General features: G+C 40.7%; 3 long non-coding RNA genes across 6 annotated transcripts; all 3 read left to right on the top strand.

Annotated features, from left to right (window-relative positions):
• LOC115147746 (uncharacterized) lies at positions 1-4,121 on the top strand. 3 transcript variants are annotated; one of them, XR_003866484.1, is made up of 8 exons: positions 1-97; positions 822-882; positions 970-1,020; positions 1,487-1,548; positions 1,671-1,715; positions 1,789-1,859; positions 1,959-2,005; positions 3,747-4,121. It is a non-coding gene; the product is annotated as an uncharacterized LOC115147746 (long non-coding RNA). The 3 variants fall into 3 exon arrangements; XR_003866487.1 differs by lacking the exon at positions 3,747-4,121 and adding an exon at positions 3,179-3,213; XR_003866486.1 differs by lacking the exon at positions 970-1,020.
• A 1,978-nt stretch (positions 4,122-6,099) lies between these two features.
• Positions 6,100-18,309, top strand: LOC115147747 (uncharacterized). Its single transcript, XR_003866488.1, has 8 exons — positions 6,100-6,173; positions 6,432-6,510; positions 6,760-7,045; positions 7,452-7,592; positions 12,678-12,750; positions 15,834-15,923; positions 17,443-17,457; positions 17,869-18,309. It is a non-coding gene; the product is annotated as an uncharacterized LOC115147747 (long non-coding RNA).
• Positions 18,310-19,242: 933 nt separating this feature from the next.
• On the top strand, positions 19,243-21,145 carry LOC115147745 (uncharacterized). Of its 2 annotated transcripts, none has more exons than XR_003866482.1 (4): positions 19,243-20,030; positions 20,154-20,244; positions 20,346-20,409; positions 20,775-21,145. It is a non-coding gene; the product is annotated as an uncharacterized LOC115147745 (long non-coding RNA). The 2 variants fall into 2 exon arrangements; XR_003866483.1 differs by having other exon boundaries at positions 20,562-21,145.
• Positions 21,146-25,134: the final 3,989 nt, after the last annotated feature.

The raw sequence follows: 25,134 nt of genomic DNA, 5'->3' as shown, positions 1-25,134 counted from the left end.
GTCACCCAAGTTGAGGTAAACGTCGGAGGTATCAACGTCAACGAAAGTGAATCTTAATGGAACCTAACCTACATGGATAAAAATATAAACCATGGAAGTAAGTGAGACTGTCATTATGCATAATGTACTTTGTAATATTCATGTTATACCAGTGCAGTGGTTTATTTTTAAATGACCAATTACCGCGCCGATGTTGGCATAGCATTAATTAGCACCCATTTGCACGTGAGCTAGCTAATTGCTCACAATGAGGGAATCATAATTGGAAAAATGTGCCTGCTTGAGCAGTACAGCTAAGTTTACATGTACAGTTATGTAATCGGTTTCATCGTTGATTTTCTGTGTTTCTTCAATGTATGCCTTGTTGTGTTTGGCTGATTCTAAATGTGTATCATTTATGCCGACGGCCATTCTCTAAGTTACACATAGCGAGTCACACAGCCTTCACATAGTATATACAATAATGAAATCACCTGGTCCCAACATACATGGCAAGTCAAGAAAAGTCATTTTTAACTTGTCCACCCTGCAAACTGAAGTTATATAAGAAAAACTTCAAAACACATTTACCGAAGAAAGCATACACATTGCTTTGAAACGGTGTACAAGGAAATATTTTTGGCATGCGAGTGCATTGATGTGAGAAATGGTGTGTTTGCAGTCGAAAATACATTTACTGGTCCAGCATCACCCATACATGTTGTGAAAAAAAACTTCGGCTAATTCAGTTCCAACTGTGTTTAAAACTGTTATGCATGCTGGAGTATAAAAAGCTGTTGAATTGTACTTTTTCTTTACTTTCACATACACCGTGTTCACAGAAACATTGCTCAGATCGTGTCCCCTGGACCTTGGAGGACTTTTGGTGTGGACGATGTTCAGGTCAGATATTCCTTTAAATTATTCCACTGAACTGTACCATTTGATTGTCATTCCTTAATTGAAAAGTGTACCTTGTTCACACCACAGGGCCTAGCAAAGCAAGGTTTCTCAAACAACTGTGGGGTGTTTGTTTTGATGGTAAGATGCTGGCTATTCAGTATATTATATTAGTCCTATTTTCTGTTATAACATATGAAAATGTATTATTATTTCTGTGCTTGCAGCATGCAAAGCACACTATTGTTATTGCTTGTACTTTTTCTTGTTTATTATTCTTGACACTTTTTGGGACCTATTTCCTACAGTTTTTACACTACATACACTTTTCATACATCAAACTCCTGCAGAGCTGGACGCTGATGTGACATGCTGTGACTTCTACATCCTGAAATATATTCCTGGTGGAATTATTATTATTATTATTATTATCATAGCTATCAAACTAAACAACCTACTCTTTCTTAACTTACAGCACGCCCTGTACATTGCAATGGAAGCACAGTGTGATTTCACTGAGTTATGTATAAATGATGATATTCTCATCACTAGTGGATATAATGTTTTTTGGGATACCCATCCGATTGTGTGATTTTCTTTTTCAAAGGAAAACATGCAGCACATTAGGCGTTGGTGGTGTCTAGTTCTCCTGCAGAACTTTCCCATGCCGTAAGTCTTGAACATTATTAAAACTTTTAATTTGCGTCCTTAAAATCACTTGTTTCACTGTAGCCAGACTGACCTGAATATATTTTCACATGGTATGTAATGTATGTCATTCACTCACTAAGGTCTGAAGAAGAGAGGTTGAAAGATCGAAACAAAACGCATTACAGGTAGGTGTCATGAGTGGTATGGTTTTAAACCACTGTTTAAAGACTTAACCCCCCTCTCTCCAATTTATTTCAGGATGATGTAAAAGACCCCCTCCCCCATGAAGTCACAGCATGTCACATCAGCATCCAGCTCTGCAGGATCAGGTACTGTATAGGCTACTAGCTAAAGTAAGGTGCATTCTTCTACACACCCCTAGACGTTCCCTTACATTACTTAATGACCACAATCTGTTTTTTTTCTAGACGATACTGAAAACAAAATGCACGGCAAACTGAGAGCTGTGAACTGGGTATGTAGTCTACAGTCATGGCCAAAAGTTTTGAGAATGACACAAATATTCATTTTCACAAAGTTTGCTGCTTCAGTGTCTTTAGATATTTTTGTCAGATGTTACTATGGAATACTGAAGTATAATTACAAGCATTTCATAAGTGTCAAAGGCTTTTATTGACAATTACATGAAGTTGATGCAAAGAGTCAATATTTGCAGTGTTGAACTCTGCAATCCGCCTTGGCATGCTGTCAATTAACTTCTGGGCCACATCCTGACTGATGGCAGCCCATTCTTGCATAATCAATGCTTGGAGTTTGTCAGAATGTGTGGGATTTTGTTTGTCCACCCGCCTCTTGATTGACCCCAAGTTCTCAATGGGATTAAGGTCTGGGGAGTTTCCTGGCCATGGACCCAAAATATGTTTTGTTCCCCAAGCCACTTAGTTATCACTTTTGCCTTATGGCAAGGTGCTCCATCATGCTGGAAAAGGCATTGTTTGTCACCAAACTGTTCCTGGATGGTTGGGAGAAGTTGCTCTCAGAGGATGTGTTGGTACCATTCTTATTTATGGCTGTGTTCTTAGGCAAAATTGTGAGTGAGCTCACTCCCTTGGCTGAGAAGCAACCCCACACATGAATGGTCTCAGGATGCTTTACTGTTGGCATGACACAGGACTGATGGTAGCACTTACCTTGTCTTCTCTGGTCAAGCTTTTTTCAAGATGCCCCAAACAATCGGAAAGGGGATTCATCTGAGAAAATGACTTTACCCCAGTCCTCAGCAGTCCAATCCCTGTACCTTTTGCAGAATATCAGTCTGTCCCTGTTGTTTTTCCTGGAGAGAAGTGGCTTCTTTGCTGCCCTTCATGTCACCAGGCCATCCACCAAAAGTCTTTGCCTCACTGTGCGTGCAGATGCACTCACACCTGCCTGCTGCCATTCCTGAGCAAGCTCTATACTGGTGGTGCCCCGATCCCGCAGCTGAATCAACTTTAGGAGACGGTCCTGGCACTTGCTGGACTTTCTTGGGCACCCTGAAGCCTTCTTCACAACAATTGAACCGCTCTCCTTGAAGTTCTTGATGATCCCATGAATGGTTGATTTAGGTGCAATCTTACTGGCAGCAATATCCTTGCCTGTGAGGCCCTTTTTGTGCAAAGCAATGATGACCGCACGTGTTTCCTTGCAGGTAACCATGGTTGACAGAGGAAGAACAATGATTCCAAGCACCACCCTCCTTTTGAAGCTTCCAGTCTGTTATTTGAACTCAACCAGCATGACAGAGGGATCTCCAGCCTTGTCCTGGTCAACACTCACACCTGTGTTAACGAGATAATCACTGACATGATGTAAGCTGGTCCTATTGTGGCAGGGCTGAAATGCAGTGGAAATGTTTTTGGGGGATTCAGTTCATTTGCATGGTAAGAGGATCTTTGCAATTCATCTGATCACTCTTCATAACATTCTGAAGTATATGCAAATTGCCATCATACAAACTGAGGCAGCAGAGTTTGAAAATGTATATTTGTGTCATTCTCAAACCTTTAGCCACGACTGTACTGTGTGTAATGCTGGAGGATTGATGCATGGCAAGATATAATAGTTTTGATGACTTGAGTAGTTATAGATATTATTGAAAACCCCTTAAGTAATTGTGACTTTTGTTTGCATGGTGGTATTGTGAATGTGGGGTGTAATTTGTCTTGATCACCCAATGAGTAACTACTCTTAATATTTATTCTTCCTTTTTCTTCAAGGAAGCAGATGTTCTCCTAAGGGACACCCTAGAGGCAGCAAGGTGGTGCGAACACCAAACATTTAAAGGCACCGTTTCCCTCCCTAGTGTAATTTTTGATGGACGGGGAAGACCGCATTACAACCCTTAAAGAACTACGGTTGTAGGATGGCCCGGATGAAGAGGAAAATATTATCCTCAAGGAACCATTCATGTTACAGAGACATTATGAGATGTTCTATGAGGAGACAGTTGACAACAAGAAAATCACTCTTTGCCTCTTGAGGAGCAGGAGTGAAGCAATTTTTGAGGAGTGGTCAAGCCTTGTTTTTGTCTGCTGTGTTAATTGTTTCAATTTTTAATTGTGTTACGTTTAGTAAAGATGACGTAGAAGTCACCCGAGTCTCTGATCTCTTTACTGGAGCTGGTATAACTTAATGTACAAAGCACATTCAGCTTGTCAGAATGTCTATATGGTATAGTTTGTCTCCATTCTCATGAGGAAAGTAAATAGCATTATAAATCTGGATAGATAGTAACTGTATGTATGTATGTGCTCAATGAAATAATATAGTTAACATTTATCAACACAATTTTAACAGTACATAACATAACAAGTCTGTTGTTCACTGCAACAAAATCAGTAGCTTGTCTCAAATATAGCATGAAGTAAAAAGTGTTACAACACATCTGCTGGTACCACTTTATATAATAATACTTACGATCTCAAAAATGAAATATGTTTGTATGCAATGTGCGCCTTGCACAAACGTGTGTGTTTGTATTCTGTGTGTGACTGTCAAACCTCAGAGGGACAAAAAACAAAAACGCTGGGAGGGGTCAAACATTTGCCCACATTTAGCCCCACCCCAAATTGCACACTGCAGTCAGGGATACTTGAATAGGGAGGATGCACCATGGGATGGGCTGGGCTCTACTACTATAGACCAATAGGGAGGATGCACCATGGGATGGGCTGGGCTCTACTACTAGAGACCAATAGGGAGGATGCTCCATGGGATGGGCTGGGCTCTACTACTAGAGACCAATAGGGAGGATGCACCATGGGATGGGCTGGGCTCTACTACTATAGACCAATAGGGAGGATGCTCCATGGGATGGGCTGGGCTCTACTACTAGAGACCAATAGGGAGGATGCACCATGGGATGGGCTGGGCTCTACTACTATAGACCAATAGGGAGGATGCTCCATGGGCTGGGCTCTACTACTATAGACCAATAGGGAGGATGCACCATGGGATGGGCTGGGCTCTACTACTAGAGACCAATAGGGAGGATGCTCCATGGGATGGGCTGGGCTCTACTACTCGAGACCAATAGGGAGGATGCTCCATGGGATGGGCTGGGCTCTACTACTATAGACCAATAGGGAGGATGCTCCATGGGATGGGCTGGGCTCTACTACTATAGACCAATAGGGAGGATGCTCCATGGGATGGGCCGGGCTCTACTACTATAGACCAATAGGGAGGATGCTCCATGGGATGGGCTGGGCTCTACTACTATAGACCAATAGGGAGGATGCTCCATGGGATGGGCCGGGCTCTACTACTATAGACCAATAGGGAGGATGCTCCATGGGATGGGCCGGGCTCTACTACTATAGACCAATAGGGAGGATGCTCCATGGGATGGGCCGGGCTCTACTACTATAGACCAATAGGGAGGATGCTCCATGGGATGGGCCGGGCTCTACTACTATAGACCAATAGGGAGGATGCTCCATGGGATGGGCTGGGCTGCTGAATACTAAAGGAAACTGCAGCTCTCTGCTGTCAGGCTTCATTATTTTCCAGTCGGTTGGCTGCACCTGTAGTGTCTGAAAATGGACCCATCTAAGATAAGAAAATAGTTTGAAAGAACTGAGTATGCTGTTATATTGTGGATAAATATTATTGGTAAACATCCCTGGTAAAGTTTGTTGATACAGTTACGTAGGCTACATTGTATCTGTTTCATGTTCAGAGACAAGGAAGTTTGAGATTGACACGACCGACGGGATAAAATGGCTGGATTAATATTATAATTGCGATGAAATAACCTATGAATGCATAGCTAGTTTATACTTTTTTTAATTAACTTTACGATTTCAATCACATCTCCATCAATAGACCAAACACGACACCAGCGTTCTCAAGTTGTATCAAAATATTTTCTTTTTTGTCTGTGGTAAAGTTGTATTACAGGCCTCTACCTTCTTTGATATCAAGCAGCCAAGTGTGTGTCGGTGTATACATTTTCTTGTTTATACTTGTTATTGTTTTAGGCAAAGTATGAATCAGCACTTTCTAATGTGGTCCTTAATGGAAAAGACAGATAGGACACAGACTATGTGTATGTGCTTGTGTAGGAGCCAGTAGCTGCTTCTGAGAGGGAACAGATGCCAGCAGGGGCAGAGGACCAAACTCCCCAGAACCTCTTCTGGAATGTAAGTGGACATTGATTATATTAGTCTGATATTAAAAATATGTAGTCATTGGTGAGATTGAATATATGAGTCTACTGGTCTGGTGCTGGAGAGATAATCAACTTTAAAATCAGTGGAGTGACCCTTTAACATCTCTATCAGAATGTATAACATCATTCTCACTAACTGAGTGAAATGAGTGTAGAACAGTGAAGTGACCACAGCATGTGGTGGTGGTGTAGGGGAAGAGAACAGTGTGTGACTGTTTCCTGTGTCCAGGTTGACCCGGTCTGAGAAGAACCATCGTCGTCTGGAGACTGAAATCTCTAGGATGAAGGTGAAGCTGGATGTGCAGAAGGTAGGACTAGTGGCCATGTCTAAAGTCAATGTGAGCAAACCACATACAGTAGATCACAGTATTCTCTGAAGACACTGCAATCTAGCGTGTGTGTGTGTGTGTATAAAAGTTCCTAATGTAATTATTTCATGATGATATGAAAATGAGATATTAAGATCAGTAGAAATATTCTAGTATGTCTTAATATGAATATATTAATGTTCTTTATTTTATATCACTAGTCAGTTTTTCTATTCCGATTCCTTTTAGAGAATGTTGGATGTTCCAGCTCTGCTGCTGACCACTCTGATGGAGCTGAACCCAGATGAGTTGAATACATTTCAGTCTTACCTGACTAGTGGCCAGCTGCTTGGCTTTCCTCCTATCCCATGGATAGAGCTGGAGAACACTGGCAGACAGGACACAGTGTATCAGATGGTGAAGAGATACGGCCCTGGGAGAACTGTGAAGATCACACTGAACACAATGAGGAAGATGGACCTGGGTGATCTGGCAGAGAAGTTAGAGAGAGATCACACTAGAGATTACGTTAGAGGTAACGTAACAAGAATGTACATCAATCTATACATCACAGTTCAGTGTAGGTCTAATCAGAAAGAACATTCAACTGACTTCATAATAACATTCAGCAGGCCCCTCTTTTATGTCTATTCATGATGTATCCAGGTGACCCCATTATGATTAAACAACAATCCAACATTCATTACATTCCATACATGCAATCACCAATACAGTAGGGAAGATTTCACAAACAGATCATGACTGTATATATCTTCCTGAGCTTCCTAATCTGGAAGATGAGAGATCAGAGAAGTAGGATTGTAGACAAGAACCCTAACTGACTCTCTATCCCCCCTCCTGTCTTCCCCTCTATTTCCCATGTTTCTTCCCTCTTTCTCGGGTACTGCCACTTCCTCATACCTGTCCTTATTCCCACCCAGGACCCAAACTACCTTCTCCCCAGTGCGGTTACCCTCCATGTCCCCCCTTCTCTCCAGCTGCCCCTCCTTCATTCAACATCCCCGTCTCAGATGTTGTTGTCATTAACTTCTGCTGGTAACTCAGGACAGCTCAGCTCACAGGTAAGAGGACGGTTAGAGAAGTGTAGGATCACTTCTACCCTCATATGTTAAACACCTGTACTCACTGTCATAGTCAGTTCTACACTTCTACCCTCATATGTTAAACACCTGTACTCACTGTCATAGTCAGTTCTACAGTTCTACCCTCATGTTAAAACACCTGTACTCACTGTCATAGTCAGTTCTACAGTTCTACCCTCATATGTTAAACACCTGTACTCACTGTCATAGTCCGTTCTACAGTTCTACCCTCATATGTTACATCACCTGTACTCACTGTCATAGTCAGTTCTACAGTATGAAATGATACAGTACACACAGTATAGATAATTAACTAATCTCTCATGTAACTATGAGTGGTAGAGGTCAGGCTGCATCCCTACACACAGGAAGAAAGAGAGACAGACAAACCGGCCAGTTGAACATAATTACATAAAAAGGCCAGAGGGGATGTGGTATATGGCCAATATACCATGGCTAAGGGCTGTTCTTAGGCACAATACAATACAGAGTAAACAGCCTGCATACAACCCTTAGACGTGGTATATTGGCCTTATACCACAAACCCCAGAGGTGCCTTGCTGCTATTATAAACTGGTTACCAGCATAATTAGAAAAGTAAAAATGTATGTTTTTGACATACCTGTGATATACTGTACCACGGCTGTCAGCCAATCAGCATTCAGGGCTCGAACCACCCCTTTGTAATTCAAAATATTTGTTCACTATATATTGTTTTTACATTGTAGTGGGTTCCTGAGGACTTTGAACAAGTAATCTATGATCAGGACGACAATGGAACATACCTGTAACTTGGCCTTCTCTTACTTGTTTTTACATTTATAGTTTTCCATTTATGAAAGGATAATAGATATATGTAAATGTAACTTATTTAACTTTAAGAATGTGAAGTCTTACAGAACAGGTCATGCCATTTGTCATTTTAAAAGAAAAACCCACACACCGCTCTTGCCAGTATCACTTATTTAAGATCTAATTAAATAAAGGTGAATTTTTTGTATTTTTTTTTTTGTATAAAAAAAATTGTAAGAGCAATACAATTGATGAATACAAATGTTCTGATATAAACTGTTAGGTTCTGAATAACAGGAAGGAACGGACTATATAAGCTCCACCAAGCTTATTCGCCCAATGGGTCAGACAGCTGCACAAGACAAAGACATGTTCCAACCAACACATACAGTTGAAGTCGGAAGTTTACATACAATTAGTGTAATGATGGAGTCATTAAAACTCGTTTTTCAACCACTCCACAAATTTCTTGTTAACAAACTATAGTTTTGGCAAGTCAGTTAGGACATCTACTTTGTGCATGACACACATTTTTCCAACAATTGTTTACAGACAGATTATTTCACTTATAATTCACTGTATCACAATTCCAGTGGGTCAGAAGTTTACATACACTAAGTTGACTGTGCCTTTTAACAGCTTGGAAAATTACAGAAAATGATGTCATGGCTTTAGAAGCTTCTGATAGGCTATTTGACATAATTTGAGTCAATTGGAGGTGTACCTGTGGATGTATTTCAAGGCCTACCTTCAAACTCAATGCCACTTTGTTTGACATCATGGGAAAATAAAAAGAAATCAGCCAAGTCCTCAGAAAAAAATGTAGACTTCAACAAGTCTGGTTCATCCTTGGGAGCAATTTCCAAATGCCTGAAGGTACCACGTTCATCTGTACAAACAATAGTACGCAAGTATAAACACCATGGGACCACGCAGCCGTCATACCGCTCTGGAAGGAGACGTGTTCTGTCTCCTACAGAAGAAAGTACAAATCAATCAATCTCAAAACAACAGTAAAGGACCATTTAAAATAATATATATATTATTTAACTTGGCAAGTCAGTTAAGAACAAATTCTTATTTTCAATGACAGCCTAGGAACAGTGGGATAATTGCCTTGTTCAGGGGCAGAACAACTGATTTTTTTACCTTGTCAGCTCGGGGATTTGATCTTGCAACCTTTTGGTTACTAGTCCAACGCTCTAACAACTAGGCTACCCACCACCCCACCTTGTGAAGATGCTGGAGGAAACGGGTACAAAAGTATCTATATCCACAGTAAAACAAGTCCTATATCAACATAACCTGAAAGGCCGCTCAGCAAGGAGAAGACACTGCTCCAAAACCACCATAAAAAAAAGCCAGACTACGGTTTGCAACTGCACATGGGGACAAAGATCGTACTTTTTGGAGAAATGCCTTCTGGTCTAATTAAACAAAAATAGAACTGTTTGGTCATAATGACCATCGTTCTGTTTGGCGGAAAAAGGGGGAGGCTTGCAAGCCAAAGAACACCATCCCAACCGTGGCAGCATCATGTTGTGGGGGTGCTTTGCTGTAGGAGGGACTGGTGCACTTCACAAAATGGATGGCATCATGAGGATGGAAACTTATGTGGATATATTGAAGCAACATCTCAGACATCAGTCAGGAAGTTAAAGCTTGGTCGCAAATGGGTCTTCCAAATGGACAATGACCCCAAGCATACTTCCAAAGTTGTGGCAAAATGGCTTAAGGACAACAAAGTCTAGGTATTGGAGTGGCCATCACAAAGCCCTGACCTCAATCCTATAGAACATTTGTGGGCAGAACTGAAAAAGCGTGTGTGAGAAAGAGGCCTACAAACCTGACTCAGTTACACCAGCTCGGTCAGGAGGAATGGGCCAAAATTCACCCAACTTATTGTGGGAAGCTTGTGGAAGGCTTCCCGAAACGTTTGACACAAGTTAAACAATTTAAAGGCAATGCTGCCAAATACTAATTGAGTGTATGTAATCTGGGAATGTAATGAAATAAATAAAAACTGAAATTATTCATTCTCTCTACTATTATTCTGACATTTCACATTCTTAAAATAAAGTGTTGATCCTAACTGACCTAAGACAGGGAATTTTTACTATGATTAAACGTCAGGAATTGTGAAAAACTGAGTTTAAATGTATTTGGCTAAGGTGTATGTAAACTTCCGACTTCAATTTTGTATTTATTTTTATAAATCTACAATACAACACATTACACACTACTCTACCACAACATATCTACAATACAACACATTATTACACACTACTCTACCATAACATATCTACAACACAAAATCAATTATGCAGAAAAACAAAAATCTATTTTTGGTTTGCTGTACAAGACAGTGTGTGTGTGTGTGTGTTTGTTTGTGAGTTTGAGTAAGTGAGAGGAGTTCTTGTTTGCATTCCAAGTGGCACCCTATTCCCTTCCAAATGGCACCCTATTCCCTTCCAAATGGAACCCTATTCCCTTTTTAATTGCAACCCATTCCCTTATAACTTATTTAATTTACATTTAATTTAACCTTTATTTAACTAGATGGCACCCGATTCCCTTATAAATGGCACCCCATTCCCTTTAAATGGCACCTTACTATCTTATAAATGGAACCCTATTCCCTCATAAATGACACCCCATTCCCTCATAAATGACACCCCATTCCCTTATAAATGGCGCCCCATTCCCTTATAAATGGCGCCCCATTCCCTTATAAATGGCGCCCCATTCCCTTAGAAATGGCGCCCCATTCCCTTATAAATGGCGCCCCATTCCCTTAGAAATGGCGCCCCATTCCCTTAGAAATGGCGCCCCATTCCCTTATAAATGGCGCCCCATTCCCTTAGAAATGGCGCCCCATTCCCTTATAAATGGCGCCCCATTCCCTTAGAAATGGCGCCCCATTCCCTTATAAATGGCACCCCATTCCCTTATAAATGGCACCCCATTCCCTTATGAATGGGACCCCATTCCCTTATAAATGGCGCCCCATTCCCTTATAAATGGCACCATATTAAATTATGAATGTCACCATATTAACTTATGAATAGCACCCCATTCCCTTCTAAATGGCACCATATTCCCTTCTAAATGCATCCTATTCCATTATAAATGGCACCCTATTTCCTTATAAATGGCACCCTATTCCCTTATAAATGGCACCTGTCGTGGAAATATTGGATCAAATATTTCTCACGTACCGGAGCTTGTAAATTCAAGTAGACTTTATTCCATAAGTAACAGAAGCCGAGCAATTCCATGAACAATTGAACTCTCCAGTTTCAGACCTCAGCTTTTATACATTTTCACTCTTACATAGCATACATGGTCACTCCTCTCTATGTAAATGATTAACACCCCTTGGCCTCACGTCACCATTATCTTTTTGTCTCATATCTGGCTTGTCAACGCCCACTTCTGACTTTTAATGCTCATCTTAGATTATATTGGTGGCGTCACCACAATACATAATACATTCATTACATATTTAAGTTCCCAATATAAGTGCATTTCCAATAATACTTGATTAATACAAACATGTCTTCTCAGTACATGTACATGTCTTGTGGTGCCTATATTGATTAGCCAGAGTACATGTTCAAGTCCCTTAATAAGTTCAGGCCTATGTTGCCTATGAATGATTAACCCATGTGCGTTTCCAACAGCAGCCCTCACAAGATCAGATATGGCCCAGAACGGTCATATCCATGTTGGCTAAGCCTGGCCAAAGTGCACAGATTCTGCTTACCTTCTGTTTCTATATGTCCGAGGTTGACTCTATATTGAACCATATCTGTACACTCCCATGTACCTAGCCTTCATTCTACTGACATGTCTAATGATTAACCCCATATTGATTATGCTCACTACGTCTGAGAAAACAGTGTAGATACTGGAAAATCCCCATATGTCATGGAAATTCTCCAACATACCCAATTCCATTATAAATCGCACCCCGTTCCCTTACAAATGGCACCCTGTTCCCTTACAAATGGCACCCTGTTCCCTTACAAATGGCACCCCGTTCCCTTACAAATGGCACCCCGTTCCCTTACAAATGGCACCCCGTTCCCTTACAAATGGCACCCCGTTCCCTTACAAATGGCACCCTGTTCCCGTTGTAGGACTCTATTTTTAACCACAGCACATCAGGAAAACAGGAAAGGAAATAGGATGCCATTTGAGACGTACACACCTGTGTTTCCTGATTCATCAAAATAATTGCTGATACAGTCACTCTGTTCTCATTGACAGTAAAGCAGAGTTGAAGTTCACCAGTCCAACATAGACTCTGAGAACAGCAAGGTTAACTTCTGTTACCAGCAAGGTAAGAATCTTTATTTTATAAAACTCTCCATTCATATGCACCTCACTAAAGATAAGTTATGAGCTATAATAGAATGTCTTGACTGCTATATAATTGAAACATTGAGTTATTTTATTCTATAAAAAGTTATTTTTAAATGTACATTATTTTTATTAGAATGTTGAAAAGAATTCAAAACTAATGCACTCCCCAGAAATATCTGTTAGATACAACTGGAAGTATTTGTATTTATTCTGGATCCCCATTAGTTCCTGTCAAGGCAGCAGCTACTCTTCCTGGGGTCCAATCATGATTACACAACTACATACAATAAAACAGTACTTCACACAACACATTATTACACACTACTCTACCACAACATATCTACAATACATTATTACACACTACTCTACCACAACATATCTACAATACATTATTACACACTACTCTACCACAACATATCTACAATACAACACATTATTACACACTACTCTACCACAACATATCTACAATACAACACATTACACACTACTCTACCACTACATATCTACAATACAACACATTATTACACACTACTCTACCACAACATATCTACAATACATTATTACACACTACTCTACCACAACATATCTACAATACATCACATTATTACACACTACTCTACCACAACATATATACAATACATTATTACACACTACTCTACCACAACATATCTACAATACATCACATTATTACACACTACTCTACCACAACATATCTACAATACATTATTACACACTACTCTACCACTACATATCTACAATACATTATTACACACTACTCTACCACTACATATCTACAATACATTATTACACACTACTCTACCACTACATATCTTAAAATACATTATTACACACTACTCTACCACAACATATCTACAATACATCACATTATTACGCACTACTCTACCACAACATATCTACAATACAACACATTATTACACACTACTCTACCATATCTACAATACAACACATTATTACACACTACTCTACCACAACATATCTTAAAATACATTATTACACACTACTCTACCACAACATATATACAATACAACACATTATTACACACTACTCTACCACAACATATCTACAATACAACACATTATTACACACTACTCTACCATATCTACAATACAACACATTATTACACACTACTCTACCACAACATATATACAATACAACACATTATTACACACTACTCTACCACAACATATCTACAATACAACACATTATTACACACTACTCTACCACAACATATCTACAATACATTATTACACACTACTCTACCACAACATATCTACAATACATTACACACTACTCTACCACTACATATCTACAATACATTACACACTACTCTACCACTACATATCTACAATACATTATTACACACTACTCTACCACAACATATCTACAATACATTATTACACACTACTCTACCACAACATATCTACAATACATTACACACTACTCTACCACTACATATCTACAATACATTACACACTACTCTACCACTACATATATACAATACAACACATTACACACTACTCTACCACAACATATCTACAATACAACACATTACACACTACTCTACCACAACATATCTACAATACAACACATTACACACTACTCTACCACAACATATCTACAATACAACACATTACACACTACTCTACCACTACATATCTACAATACAACACATTATTACACACTACTCTACCACTACATATATACAATACAACACATTATTACACACTACTCTACCACAACATATCCACAATACAAAATCAATAATACAGAAAATAAAATGTGTGCCTACAGTGTGTTACTGTGTGTTAGCATGTGTATGTTAAAATGTGTGTGAATGTGTGTCTGTTTCTTTACAGTCCATGTTGTTCCGTAAGATGTAATTATATCTGTTTTTTAACTGCTTGACTGAATTACATGATGTGGAAAGGATTTCCATGTAGTCACAGCTCTATGTAGTACTGTGTGTTTCCTGTAGTCTGTTCTGGACTTGGGGACTGTGAAGAGACCTCTGGTGGCATGTCTTGTGGGGTAGAGTATGTATGGGTGTCTGAGCTGTGAGCTCGTCGCTAGGTAGTAGAGGTAGTTAGAGAATCAGATAGCAGAGAGTAGATACAATAGGTAGTAGAGTTAGTTAGAGATAAAGGAGATTCAGAGAGGAGTCAGCAATTCAGAGAGGAGACAACAATAGGTAGTAGAGCTAGTTAGAGATAAAGGAGATAGCGATTCAGAGAGGAGATACAATAGGTAATAGAGCTAGTTAGAGATAAAGAGGAGATACAATAGGTAGTGGAGCTAGTTAGAGATGAAGCAATAAAGTAAACAAGGCTAAGGTCAACACCTTCCGCCAGAGAGGTGTGTGTGTGTGTGTGTGTGTGTGTGTGTGTGTGTGTGTGTGTGTGTGTGTGTGTGTGTGTGTGTGTGTGTGTGTGTGTGTGCATCATGCATTTTGATTCATCATGATGGTGTGGCCAGTGACACTTTACTTCTTTCGAAAAAAAGTCTTAACGTTGAGATTTTTCCCATGATTTTCCTCCACAGTAACATGCACACCAGTATAACTACACATACACACCCACATGTTTCTCTGAAACCCCTCGGTTCTTGTTCAAGTACCACATCCTCTTGTTTTGAGATCCTATAGCTACGCTGAAAGTCATAGCCCACCTACACACACAGTCACACACACACACACTCACACAGTCTTGCACAATAAACCTTGTGGGGACACAATTCATTCCCATTCAAAATGCTATTTTCCTTACCCTAAACCTAACCTTAATCCAAACCGTAAACATAATTCTAACCCCAACACTAATTCTAACCTTAGCCCTAAACCACCTAGAAATATAATTTGACCTTGTGGGGACTAACAAAATGTCCGGTCAAATGTTTGTTAAACACGTCCACACACACGTCCACACACACACGTTTAGACCAGCGGTTGAGGGTGTCACTACCTGCAGTTTGATGCAATGTTAAAGCTGACTGAATAGTTGAAAGATCTGAGATCATTCTTTGTCTTCACCTCCAACTAACCAGAGTTTCAGTAAACCAGCTGATAAACTACAGAACACAGCTTTCCTAAGAACATCCACAAAGAAGAAAGAAGGAAAATGGCAAATTGGACTGGTAAGAACGTTGCCTCTATTCACACATCTTTCAATGAGAAATGTATACTTCTGAAGTGAGACAGATCTAGTTGCCAAAATCAGCAGCAATACCATAAAGATGAAACAGAAATAACATTGAAACATGCTCACTAATGCAGAAACAATTAATAACTTCCACGGTAGAATGGCAAAGAAAATAAGATTATCTTGTTGTTTCCATGCCTGTCCTTACTGAGTTTAAATAACTGGGCCACAATATGTCAGAATTATAGAACTTCCCTATGTAACTGATGTTGTTGTACTCAAGGAAGGGAAGCAAGTTCACTGCAGTATAGTCATTCAATATTTCATTAATTTAACTTTGTTCTTGTCAGTTCGTTCTTGTACTTTTATGCTGGTCTACATTGTCATAGATTTCCCCAAATCATGTCTCTGATTTACATTCTAATTCCTCAAATAAAAGTTCCATCGATTAATAACGATGATGTAACAAGAAAATAATATCAGTTGACACTAATATATAATATTTCTTGGAACTTTTGAGTCAAGGATATGTTTGTTTTATTTAGATTGTGAGAGATTAGTAGTAACCACCAGTCAGGACTATATGGCAGAGTGGCTAGACGGAAGCCACTCCACAGTAAAAGGCACATGACAGCCCTCTTAGAGTTTGCCAAAAGGCACCTAAGGGAATGTCAGAACATAAGAAACAACATTCTCTGGTCTGATGAAGCCAAGATTTGGCTCTTTGGCCTGAATGCCAAGCATCACGTCTGGAGGAAACCTGGAACCATCCCTACGGTGAAGCATGGTGGTGGCAGCATGCTGTGGGGATGTTTTTCAGTGGCAGGGATTGGGAGACTAGTTAGGATGGAGGGAAAGATGAACGGAGCAAAGTACAGAGAGATCCTTGATGAAAACCTGCTCCAGAGAGCTCAGGATCTCAGACTGGGAAGAAGGTTCACCCTCCAACAGGACAACGACAATAAGCACACAGCCAAGACAATGCACGAGAGGCTTCAGGACAAGTCTCTGAATATCCTTGAGTGGCCCAGTCAGAGCCCGGACTTGAACCTGATCGAACATCTCTAAAAAAATAGCTGTCCAGCGACACTCCCCATCCAACCTGACAGAGCTTGAGAGTGTCTGCAGAGAAGAATGGGGAAAAACAAAAAAAATACAGATGTTCCAAGCTTGTAGCGTCATACCCAAGAAGACTAGAGGCTGTAATCGCTGCCAAATGTGCTTCAAGAAAGTACTGAGTAAAGGGTCTGAATACTTCTGCAAACATTTTTAAAAACCTGTTTTTGCTTTGTCACTATGGGGTATAGTTTGTAGATTGAGGTAAAAAAAAGTTTAATCCATTTTAGAATAAGGATGTAACGAAAATTTTCTGGGAAAAAGTTAAGGGGTCTGAACACTTCCCAAATGCACTGTATATAACCACTTTTTTATGATGTTCATGGTTGTCAAATGAAATAATTTATTGAGGAGCATGTGTAATCAAGGTCTCTTTTTATCCACGGATGCACTACCAGGTGGCGCTACAACAGGTAAATATAATTTCCTGTCTTCTCCTAAGAGATTTAATTGTGGTGGAGGTGGAGAGAGTTCCATAATATCAGATTTTTGCAGCAAACATAATAATGTAGGTTTTAAGAATCCTGAAGATAAGAGAAAGAAAACAGTTACTAATTAGCTACTTAATGGTGAGCGAGTGTTGCACCTTTTCCTTTTCAATTAAGATTTACTTGTTCGGGTTGCACCTCGACTCCTGTGGTTGAGCGCCTTCCACTTAATTACAATTCTTAAAAGGTAGACTCAGCAAGATGGCATCAAGACACACAACAGGGAACTTGTTGTTTACCTACATCAACATACAAGGAGAATATGATCCTTCAGGACTGTTAATTTTAGTTATTACTGTCACGTTATTTCTCATTGTTTTATTTTTCTGTATCCAGGGACAACAAATGTTTCTAATCTGCTGCTGGGCGCTCTGGCAGAGCTGGTTTCAGAAGAGCTGGAGATCTTTCAGTGGAACCTGAATCATGGTGTGGAGGGCTTTACTTCAATCCCACGGGGCCAGCTGGAGAACGCTAACAGACTGGTCACAGTGAATAGGATGGTGCAGCAATACCATGAGGACGGCGCTGTGAAGATCACACTGGAGATCCTGGGGAAGATGGGCCAGAACAAACTGGCTCATGAGTTAGAGAAGAAGTTCACAAACAATGTCTGAATTGATTGTCCAGGGGGACAAGGGTGGTCTGTCAGTCACTGGGACCACAATCCAACCTGGGATGGGGGGAGGTTTTAGCGGGTGGATGAGTGGAGAACATTTGTAGGTTTACTCAGTAGCAGTGCAAATAGCATGGTACAGCTATATTTCTCCCATTGGCAAAGAAACTCAAAAAGGGTGATATTAATTAACAATTTTGATCCGAATGGACAAATTGTTCAAACAGATCCGCAAGGTAGATGGATTCCTTTAAATATGTTATTGGACCATAAACAGATTTGGCTCATTAATCTATATGGTCGAAATAATGATGATCCACACTTCTTTGAAAATACATTACCGTTCAAAAGTTTGGGGTCACTTAGAAATGTCCATGTTTCTGAAAGAAAAGCACATTATTTTGTCCAATAAAATAACATCAAATTGATCAGAAATACAGTGTAGACATTGTTAATGTTGTAAATTACTATGGTAGCTGGAAATATCTACGTTGTGTTAGCTAATCCAAGTTTATCATTTTAAAAGGCTAACTGATCATTAGAAAACCCTATTGTAATTATGTTAGCACAGCTAAAACTGTTGTCCTGATTAAAGCTGCAATAAAACTGGCCTTCTTAAGACCAGTTGAGTATCTGGAGCATCAGCATTTGTGGGTTCGATTACAGGATCAAAATGGCTAGAAACAAAGACCTTTCTTCTGAAACTCGTCAGTCCATTCTTGTTCTGAGAAATGAAGGCTATTCCATGCGAGAAATTGCCAAGAAACTGAAGATCTCGTACAACGCTGTGTACTAGTCCCTTCACAGAACAGCGCAAACTGGCTCTAACCAGAATAGAAAGAGGAGTAGGAGAGCCCGGTGCACAACTGAGCAAGAGGACAAGTACATTAGAGTGTCTAGTTTGAGAAACAGACACCTCACAAGTCCTCAACTAGCAGCTTCATTAAATAGTACCCACAAAGCACCGGTCTCAACATCAACAGTGAAGAGGCGACTCTGGGATGTTGGCCTTCTAGGCAGAGTTCCTCTGTCCACTGTCTGTGTTCTTTTGCCCATCTTAAGCTTCTCTTTTTATTGGCCAGTCTGAGATATGGCTTTTTCTTTGCAACTCTGCCTAGAAGGCCAGCATCCTGGAGTTGCCTCTTCACTGTTGACGTCAAGACTGGTGTTCGCTATGACGTTGAGACTGGCCTCGCTATTAATACCCACAGATTATTTTAAAAGAAGAATATAACTGAAATGTTTTTCATGAGCATAGTTCAACTGTCACACCCCATCGTAACCCAAAAGATAAGCCGATTTTACTATATTGTTTCTAACATTGTAATTGTGAACAATCACCATATAGCCTCAAATAAATACAACGTTGAACTCATGGATGGTTAGTCAGTTTTTCAACCAGTTTTTGCCAGGTATTCATGTCTATAGTTTTTGCCCAGTGTGTTGTCTGATGAAATGCAACACGTTATAGTTCTGAGGCCTACATTAAATTGTATAAATTATAATCTTGCTATGAATTCATAACGTATTAATATCCTATTAATTCATAGGAGCCACTTTGCATGTTGTTCGAAGGAGTGAAAAAGGCTAAATTGGTTAATCTACATTGTAGCTGGTCAACTTTTGCGATTTCAATCACATAACATTTTTCCATCAAGAGAAACAAAATTGTATTCTCAACAATGAATGTCTCATCCATAACGCTTTATTACATTTGTAACCAGGTGGTAAAAGGACGTAGCTGTATTCATTTATATCCACTAGATGGTACCGTCCCTTTAAGAAACCAGAAAGTGTGTACGCGGTAATGGGATTGCGCATGCGCAGTGTGTAATACTGAGCGCAAACTTGAAATCCATCGTGGGTGCAACGTTACTTTAGATTGGTAAATAATTATTTTTATTTTACTCTTGTACCGGAATATCATATTTTGCATAATCTGCAGTGTATAAGAGTTTGTTTGTAATATTTATGCCAGATGGTCATGTTAGCCTGTTGATACTTTCAGATTGACATGAGGAAGTTAGCTTCTTGCCAGCTGGATATCAGTGCTCTCAGAACTACGTTGTGGAGTTGATGAGTACATTATTTGAAGTGCAGTGAGTAATTATCAGAATTACATTCTATTTCGTGTAAAGCTTCAGGGTGTTGTGTTTCATTTTTTAAACTAATTTATCTGTTGATATATTATTTCCCCCAGTGCAGTATGGGTGAGATGAGGATCTCCTGTTCCATGTGGGGTTAGGGTATCACGTGGACAGTGTGTAAGTATTCATATTGTTTGACTAAATGTATTTTTGTTTTCCATGCACAATGTCATTTTATTTATAGACATCTTGTACCCAGATATTTGAAATGTTATAAAGTCCATTCTAACTGAACATTGTGATCTCTGTATTTTCTTGTTTTTCTATAGGAAGCAGAGCCTCTACCGTTTATGCATTTCACTTTGTACTTATTGTACTGTTTTTATTCACTTTACTAACAGATTTATTTCACTTGATTGTGATTTAGACTGAACTTTATCTTGTGGTGATTTCCCTTCTACATTATCCTATTTTAATGTAAGACCCTAGCCTCCTGTGATATCAACCAGTTATAGTGACAAATGTGTGTGTGGATTTTCCAGCTCTGCTGCTGGCCACTCTGGAGGAGCTCACTGAAGAACACCTGAAGACATTTCAGTCTTACCTGACTAGTGGCCAGCTGCTTGGCTTTCCTCCCATCCCAGAGAGCCACCTGGAGAACACTGACAGACCGGTCACAGTGGATCAGATGGTGGAGAGTTACAGCCTTGAGAGAGCTGTGAAGATCACACTGAACACAATGAGGAAGATGGACCTGGGTGATCTTGCTGAGAAGTTAGAGATCACATGAAGTAATTACAGGTGTTGTTCCTAGTCAGGATGTCCCAGCTTCTTTACTATTTATTTTACATTTTTTATTATTATTTTCATGAATGAAAGATGTTCAACTGCCCTAAACAAGATTGTAAATTAATTTGTTCATTGCCTCATTTGTCATTGCTATTGTAGTATATCAAAAGCTCAATGTTCTCTTTTGGGACATTCTCGATTGGACAGAAGTCTGCCTAAAAAAAAGTAATAATAATTACTAATAGTACGGAGAACAGAGATTGCCTCCTATAGCGGAGGATGCTCAGGTCTATCCTCCCGTGGAAGAGTTCTGAAATAAGCCCTTTGAAACAGCTCTTTTCTCAGCGAAAATAATTAATACCAATATGTTACTCCTTTTATCTATGAAACATCCAGCACAACTAACTACATGTAATTTGGGATTCCACCCCTGTAAATGTAATTTGCCTGATGACACGCTAGGGGAGGAGTTTCATTTCATACAAGCGCATTTGTTTCCACAGTCCCTATCTTCAATTACCTTTGACCTTTTTCAAAAGGAGGTGAGAGTATGTGAGGAAATCCAATTGAGGTTGTTTCTTTCCTAGATGGTGGATGTGACTTCCTGTCTGTAGCCCATGTGACTAATGACAAAGTGGAGTTTCTCCCTCCCCATGAGACAATAGACACACATCATAAAAACATCACTGGATCCTCTGCTTATGGTGAGGTCAGATGATGATGCTCCCATCTCCCCTACGGGCTTGTGTTGTTATTCTACCAACTGTTTCTCTAAAGAGAGGTCCATCCTGAATATGTTGTTGTTCTACCAACTGTTTTTGAAGAGAGGTCCATCCTGAATGTGTTGTTGTTCTACCAACCATTTCTCTCTGAAGAGAGGTCCATCCTGAATGTGTTGTTCTACCAACCATTTCTCTCTGAAGAGAGGTCCATCCTGAATGTGTTGTTCTACCAACCATTTCTCTCTGAAGAGAGGTCCATCCTGAATGTGTTGTTGTTCTACCAACCATTTCTCTCTGAAGAGAGGTCCATCCTGAATGTGTTGCTTCCCAGAAATGTTGTGATCAGGGAAGTAAGCATAACTAAGATTTAAAATCCCACTTCTATCTGTCTGGAATTCCATCAAGCTGGGAGTGTCACACACAACATTGAAAAATAACATTCTCTCTGGGCCACAAGAATGCATGTTAATATACTTGTTGACACCAAACCAGAATCAAATAATTCTGACAAAGTACTTGATGGGTGCTTGATTTAGCTTGGCATTTGCACAACATGCATTTGATTGAAGCCCTAATGTATCTGTCCATTGTCGATTCTCAAGGTGCAAGAGGAGAGGAAGAGAAGGAATGGAGACAGAGAAACCATTGGAACAAATCCTCACTGCAATCTAACCCCGAAGAAAGCAAACATCCTCTCCACAGATATTACAGATATTACAGATGGATATATGATCAACCCAAAAGTAATTGATTGAACCCCACGGGCCTGTGGCACCAGTACCACCAGCTCCTGTCCAGGTCCAACCCCACGGGCCTGTGGCACCACTACCAGCTTCTGTCCAGGTCCAACCCCACGGGCCTCTGGCACCAGTACCAGCAGCTCCTGTCCAGGTCCAACCCCATGGGCCTGTGGTACCAGCAGCTCCAGTCCAGGTCCAACCCCACGGGCCTGTGGTACCAGTACCAGCAGCTCCTGTCCAGGTCCAACCCCACGGGCCTGTGGCACCAGTACCAGCAGCTCCTGTCCAGGTCCAACCCCACGGGCCTGTGGCACCCCTACCAGCTTCTGTCCAGGTCCAACCCCACGGGCCTGTGGCACCACTACCAGCTTCTGTCCAGGTCCAACCCCACGGGCCTGTGGTACCAGTACCAGCAGCTCCAGTCCAGGTCCAACCCCACGGGCCTGTGGTACCAGTACCAGCAGCTCCAGTCCAGGTCCAACCCCATGGGCCTGTGGTACCAGTACCAGCAGCTCCAGTCCAGGTCCAACCCCACGGGCCTGTGGTACCAGTACCAGCAGCTCCAGTCCAGGTCCAACCCCACGGGCCTGTGGTACCAGTACCAGCAGCTCCAGTCCAGGTCCAACCCCACGGGCCTGTGGTATCAGTACCAGCAGCTCCAGTCCAGGTCCAACCCCACGGGCCTGTGGTACCAGTACCAGCAGCTTCTGTCCAGGCTCATGAGCCTGCAGCTCCTACTGCTATTGTTAGTCAATCTGTCCGTGAAGATCAACCAGACTTGAGATGATCAAATCAGTGGCTTCTATATAAAAAGGAGCAATCTGTGATTTAAATGAATGATAATGTGGAAAATAAATAATTGCCTCATGAGCTTAGTTCAACTGCCATTCCCCATTAGAGGCCAAAATAAACTTGTTTTATTCAATTATTTGTAAACAATAGAATTGTTTAAATAAACACTAAGCCTCAAAACAACTATCATGTTGATATCATGGATGCTCAGTCCTCTATGAATTAGAGTTGTTAAAGTGGTTTGTTATTTTCTGAACCACAGATTGACCCTTGACATGCCAAATTCATTAATGGTCAGATAAGGGAAATATTTGTATATAGGAAAGAGCTTGCAAGTAAGCGTTTCTCTGTATCCTATGCATGTGACGAATAAAAGTTTCATTTTATTGTATTTATAGTAGGCTACAATGCATTAGTAGGGCTGGGAATTACCAGGGACCTCACAATTCAATATCATCACAATATTTAGATGCCCACACTATATGTATTGTGATTCTCATGACTATACTGAACAAAAATATAAACGCAATATGTAAAGTGTTGGTCCCATTTTGTCACGAACCGGCTTGCAGCCTGTGACAGTGCAGAGATCAAGGAATAACAAATATATAACGTAGACTATATACAATTAACAATGGTGTGTGTGTGTGTGTGTGTAGTGGTAGGGTTGTCAAACCCACTCCCCTCATAAAACCGGGGACCACCAAGTACCCCGGAACACCACCCCAACCAAACAAACTACTGCCCGGATTAACACCATCTTCCAGCCAACCTCATCCTCCCCAGACCTCAGCAACCTTTGCGCACAGGAAGCAACTGTTAAGAGGGAAGAAAATGAGAACAGGAGGGAACAGATGACAGAAACAACAGGAAAACACAAAATAACCAGTGGCCAGTCACGTGACTCTTCCAAGGTGATTCATAATTAGATCAGAGCAGGACACAGTTAACAGGGAAAGTATTGACAGATTTATTTGGAACATTATTGTTAGCCGGTGCAGTGACCAGATCACCACAGCTCATGGAACATGGCACCACGCACGCAGAGAATATCTCTGGGAAACTGCGCTCTCATCGGGGATCGCTTCAAACGACGGCTTAGTGGAAACCATTAGAGGTAGAGACACGACAGGCCATACACGCTCACCAGCCAAGTAATTCCCTGAATCAGTCTCAGTAGAGAAGGGTAACAGACTAACACAAACGACTCAGAGGCACCTGTCACACTCAGGATCTTCACTGGCACTGGGTCATTACTTCTTAACAGAGACACAACCCTCTGTAACGAAAGGTTAACAATCTGGGTCAATTAGGACTTTCACATGTACCTGGGCATAAGATGGAGTGAATGGTTGTGGGACAGGCGCTGCTAACACCGTAGGCTTAGGTTTAACATAGCGCGAGTACTGAATTTACCGTGGCCCTAAGAACAGGACATCTGTTTTTCCAATGACCTGAACCATGACAGTAGTGAGTCTTGACTGAAGTCAGGTTTACCACAGGAGCCAGGCTCTACCCTAGATGAATGAAGCTCTGCATGTGAACCAGAGCATCTGGGTGGGCGAGGCCCAAATCTCTCCGAATGCCCCCACTCACTCCGGGATCTGCAAAGCCACTTCTGTGAGTCAAAACCTACTCGTCCACCAAAACTTCAGAGACAGTCTTCACTTTTCGTTTGTTAATGTACGTGGCTATTCGATCAGGGATTGTGTCCTTAAATTGCTCTAGCATAATCAGATCACACAGCCCCTGGAAAGTTGTAAACGCAGAGGGGGAACACCAGCGTTTAAACTGAAGTAAACTCTTGTGCAAACTCAACATGAGTCTGTTTATCAGCCTTTTTTTAAGTTCTAAATCGT

Source organism: Salmo trutta, chromosome 14 (assembly GCF_901001165.1).
Source record: "Salmo trutta chromosome 14, fSalTru1.1, whole genome shotgun sequence".
NCBI classification, from domain to species: Eukaryota; Metazoa; Chordata; class Actinopteri; order Salmoniformes; family Salmonidae; genus Salmo; species Salmo trutta.
This window is presented reverse-complemented; position numbering and strand designations above follow the sequence as displayed.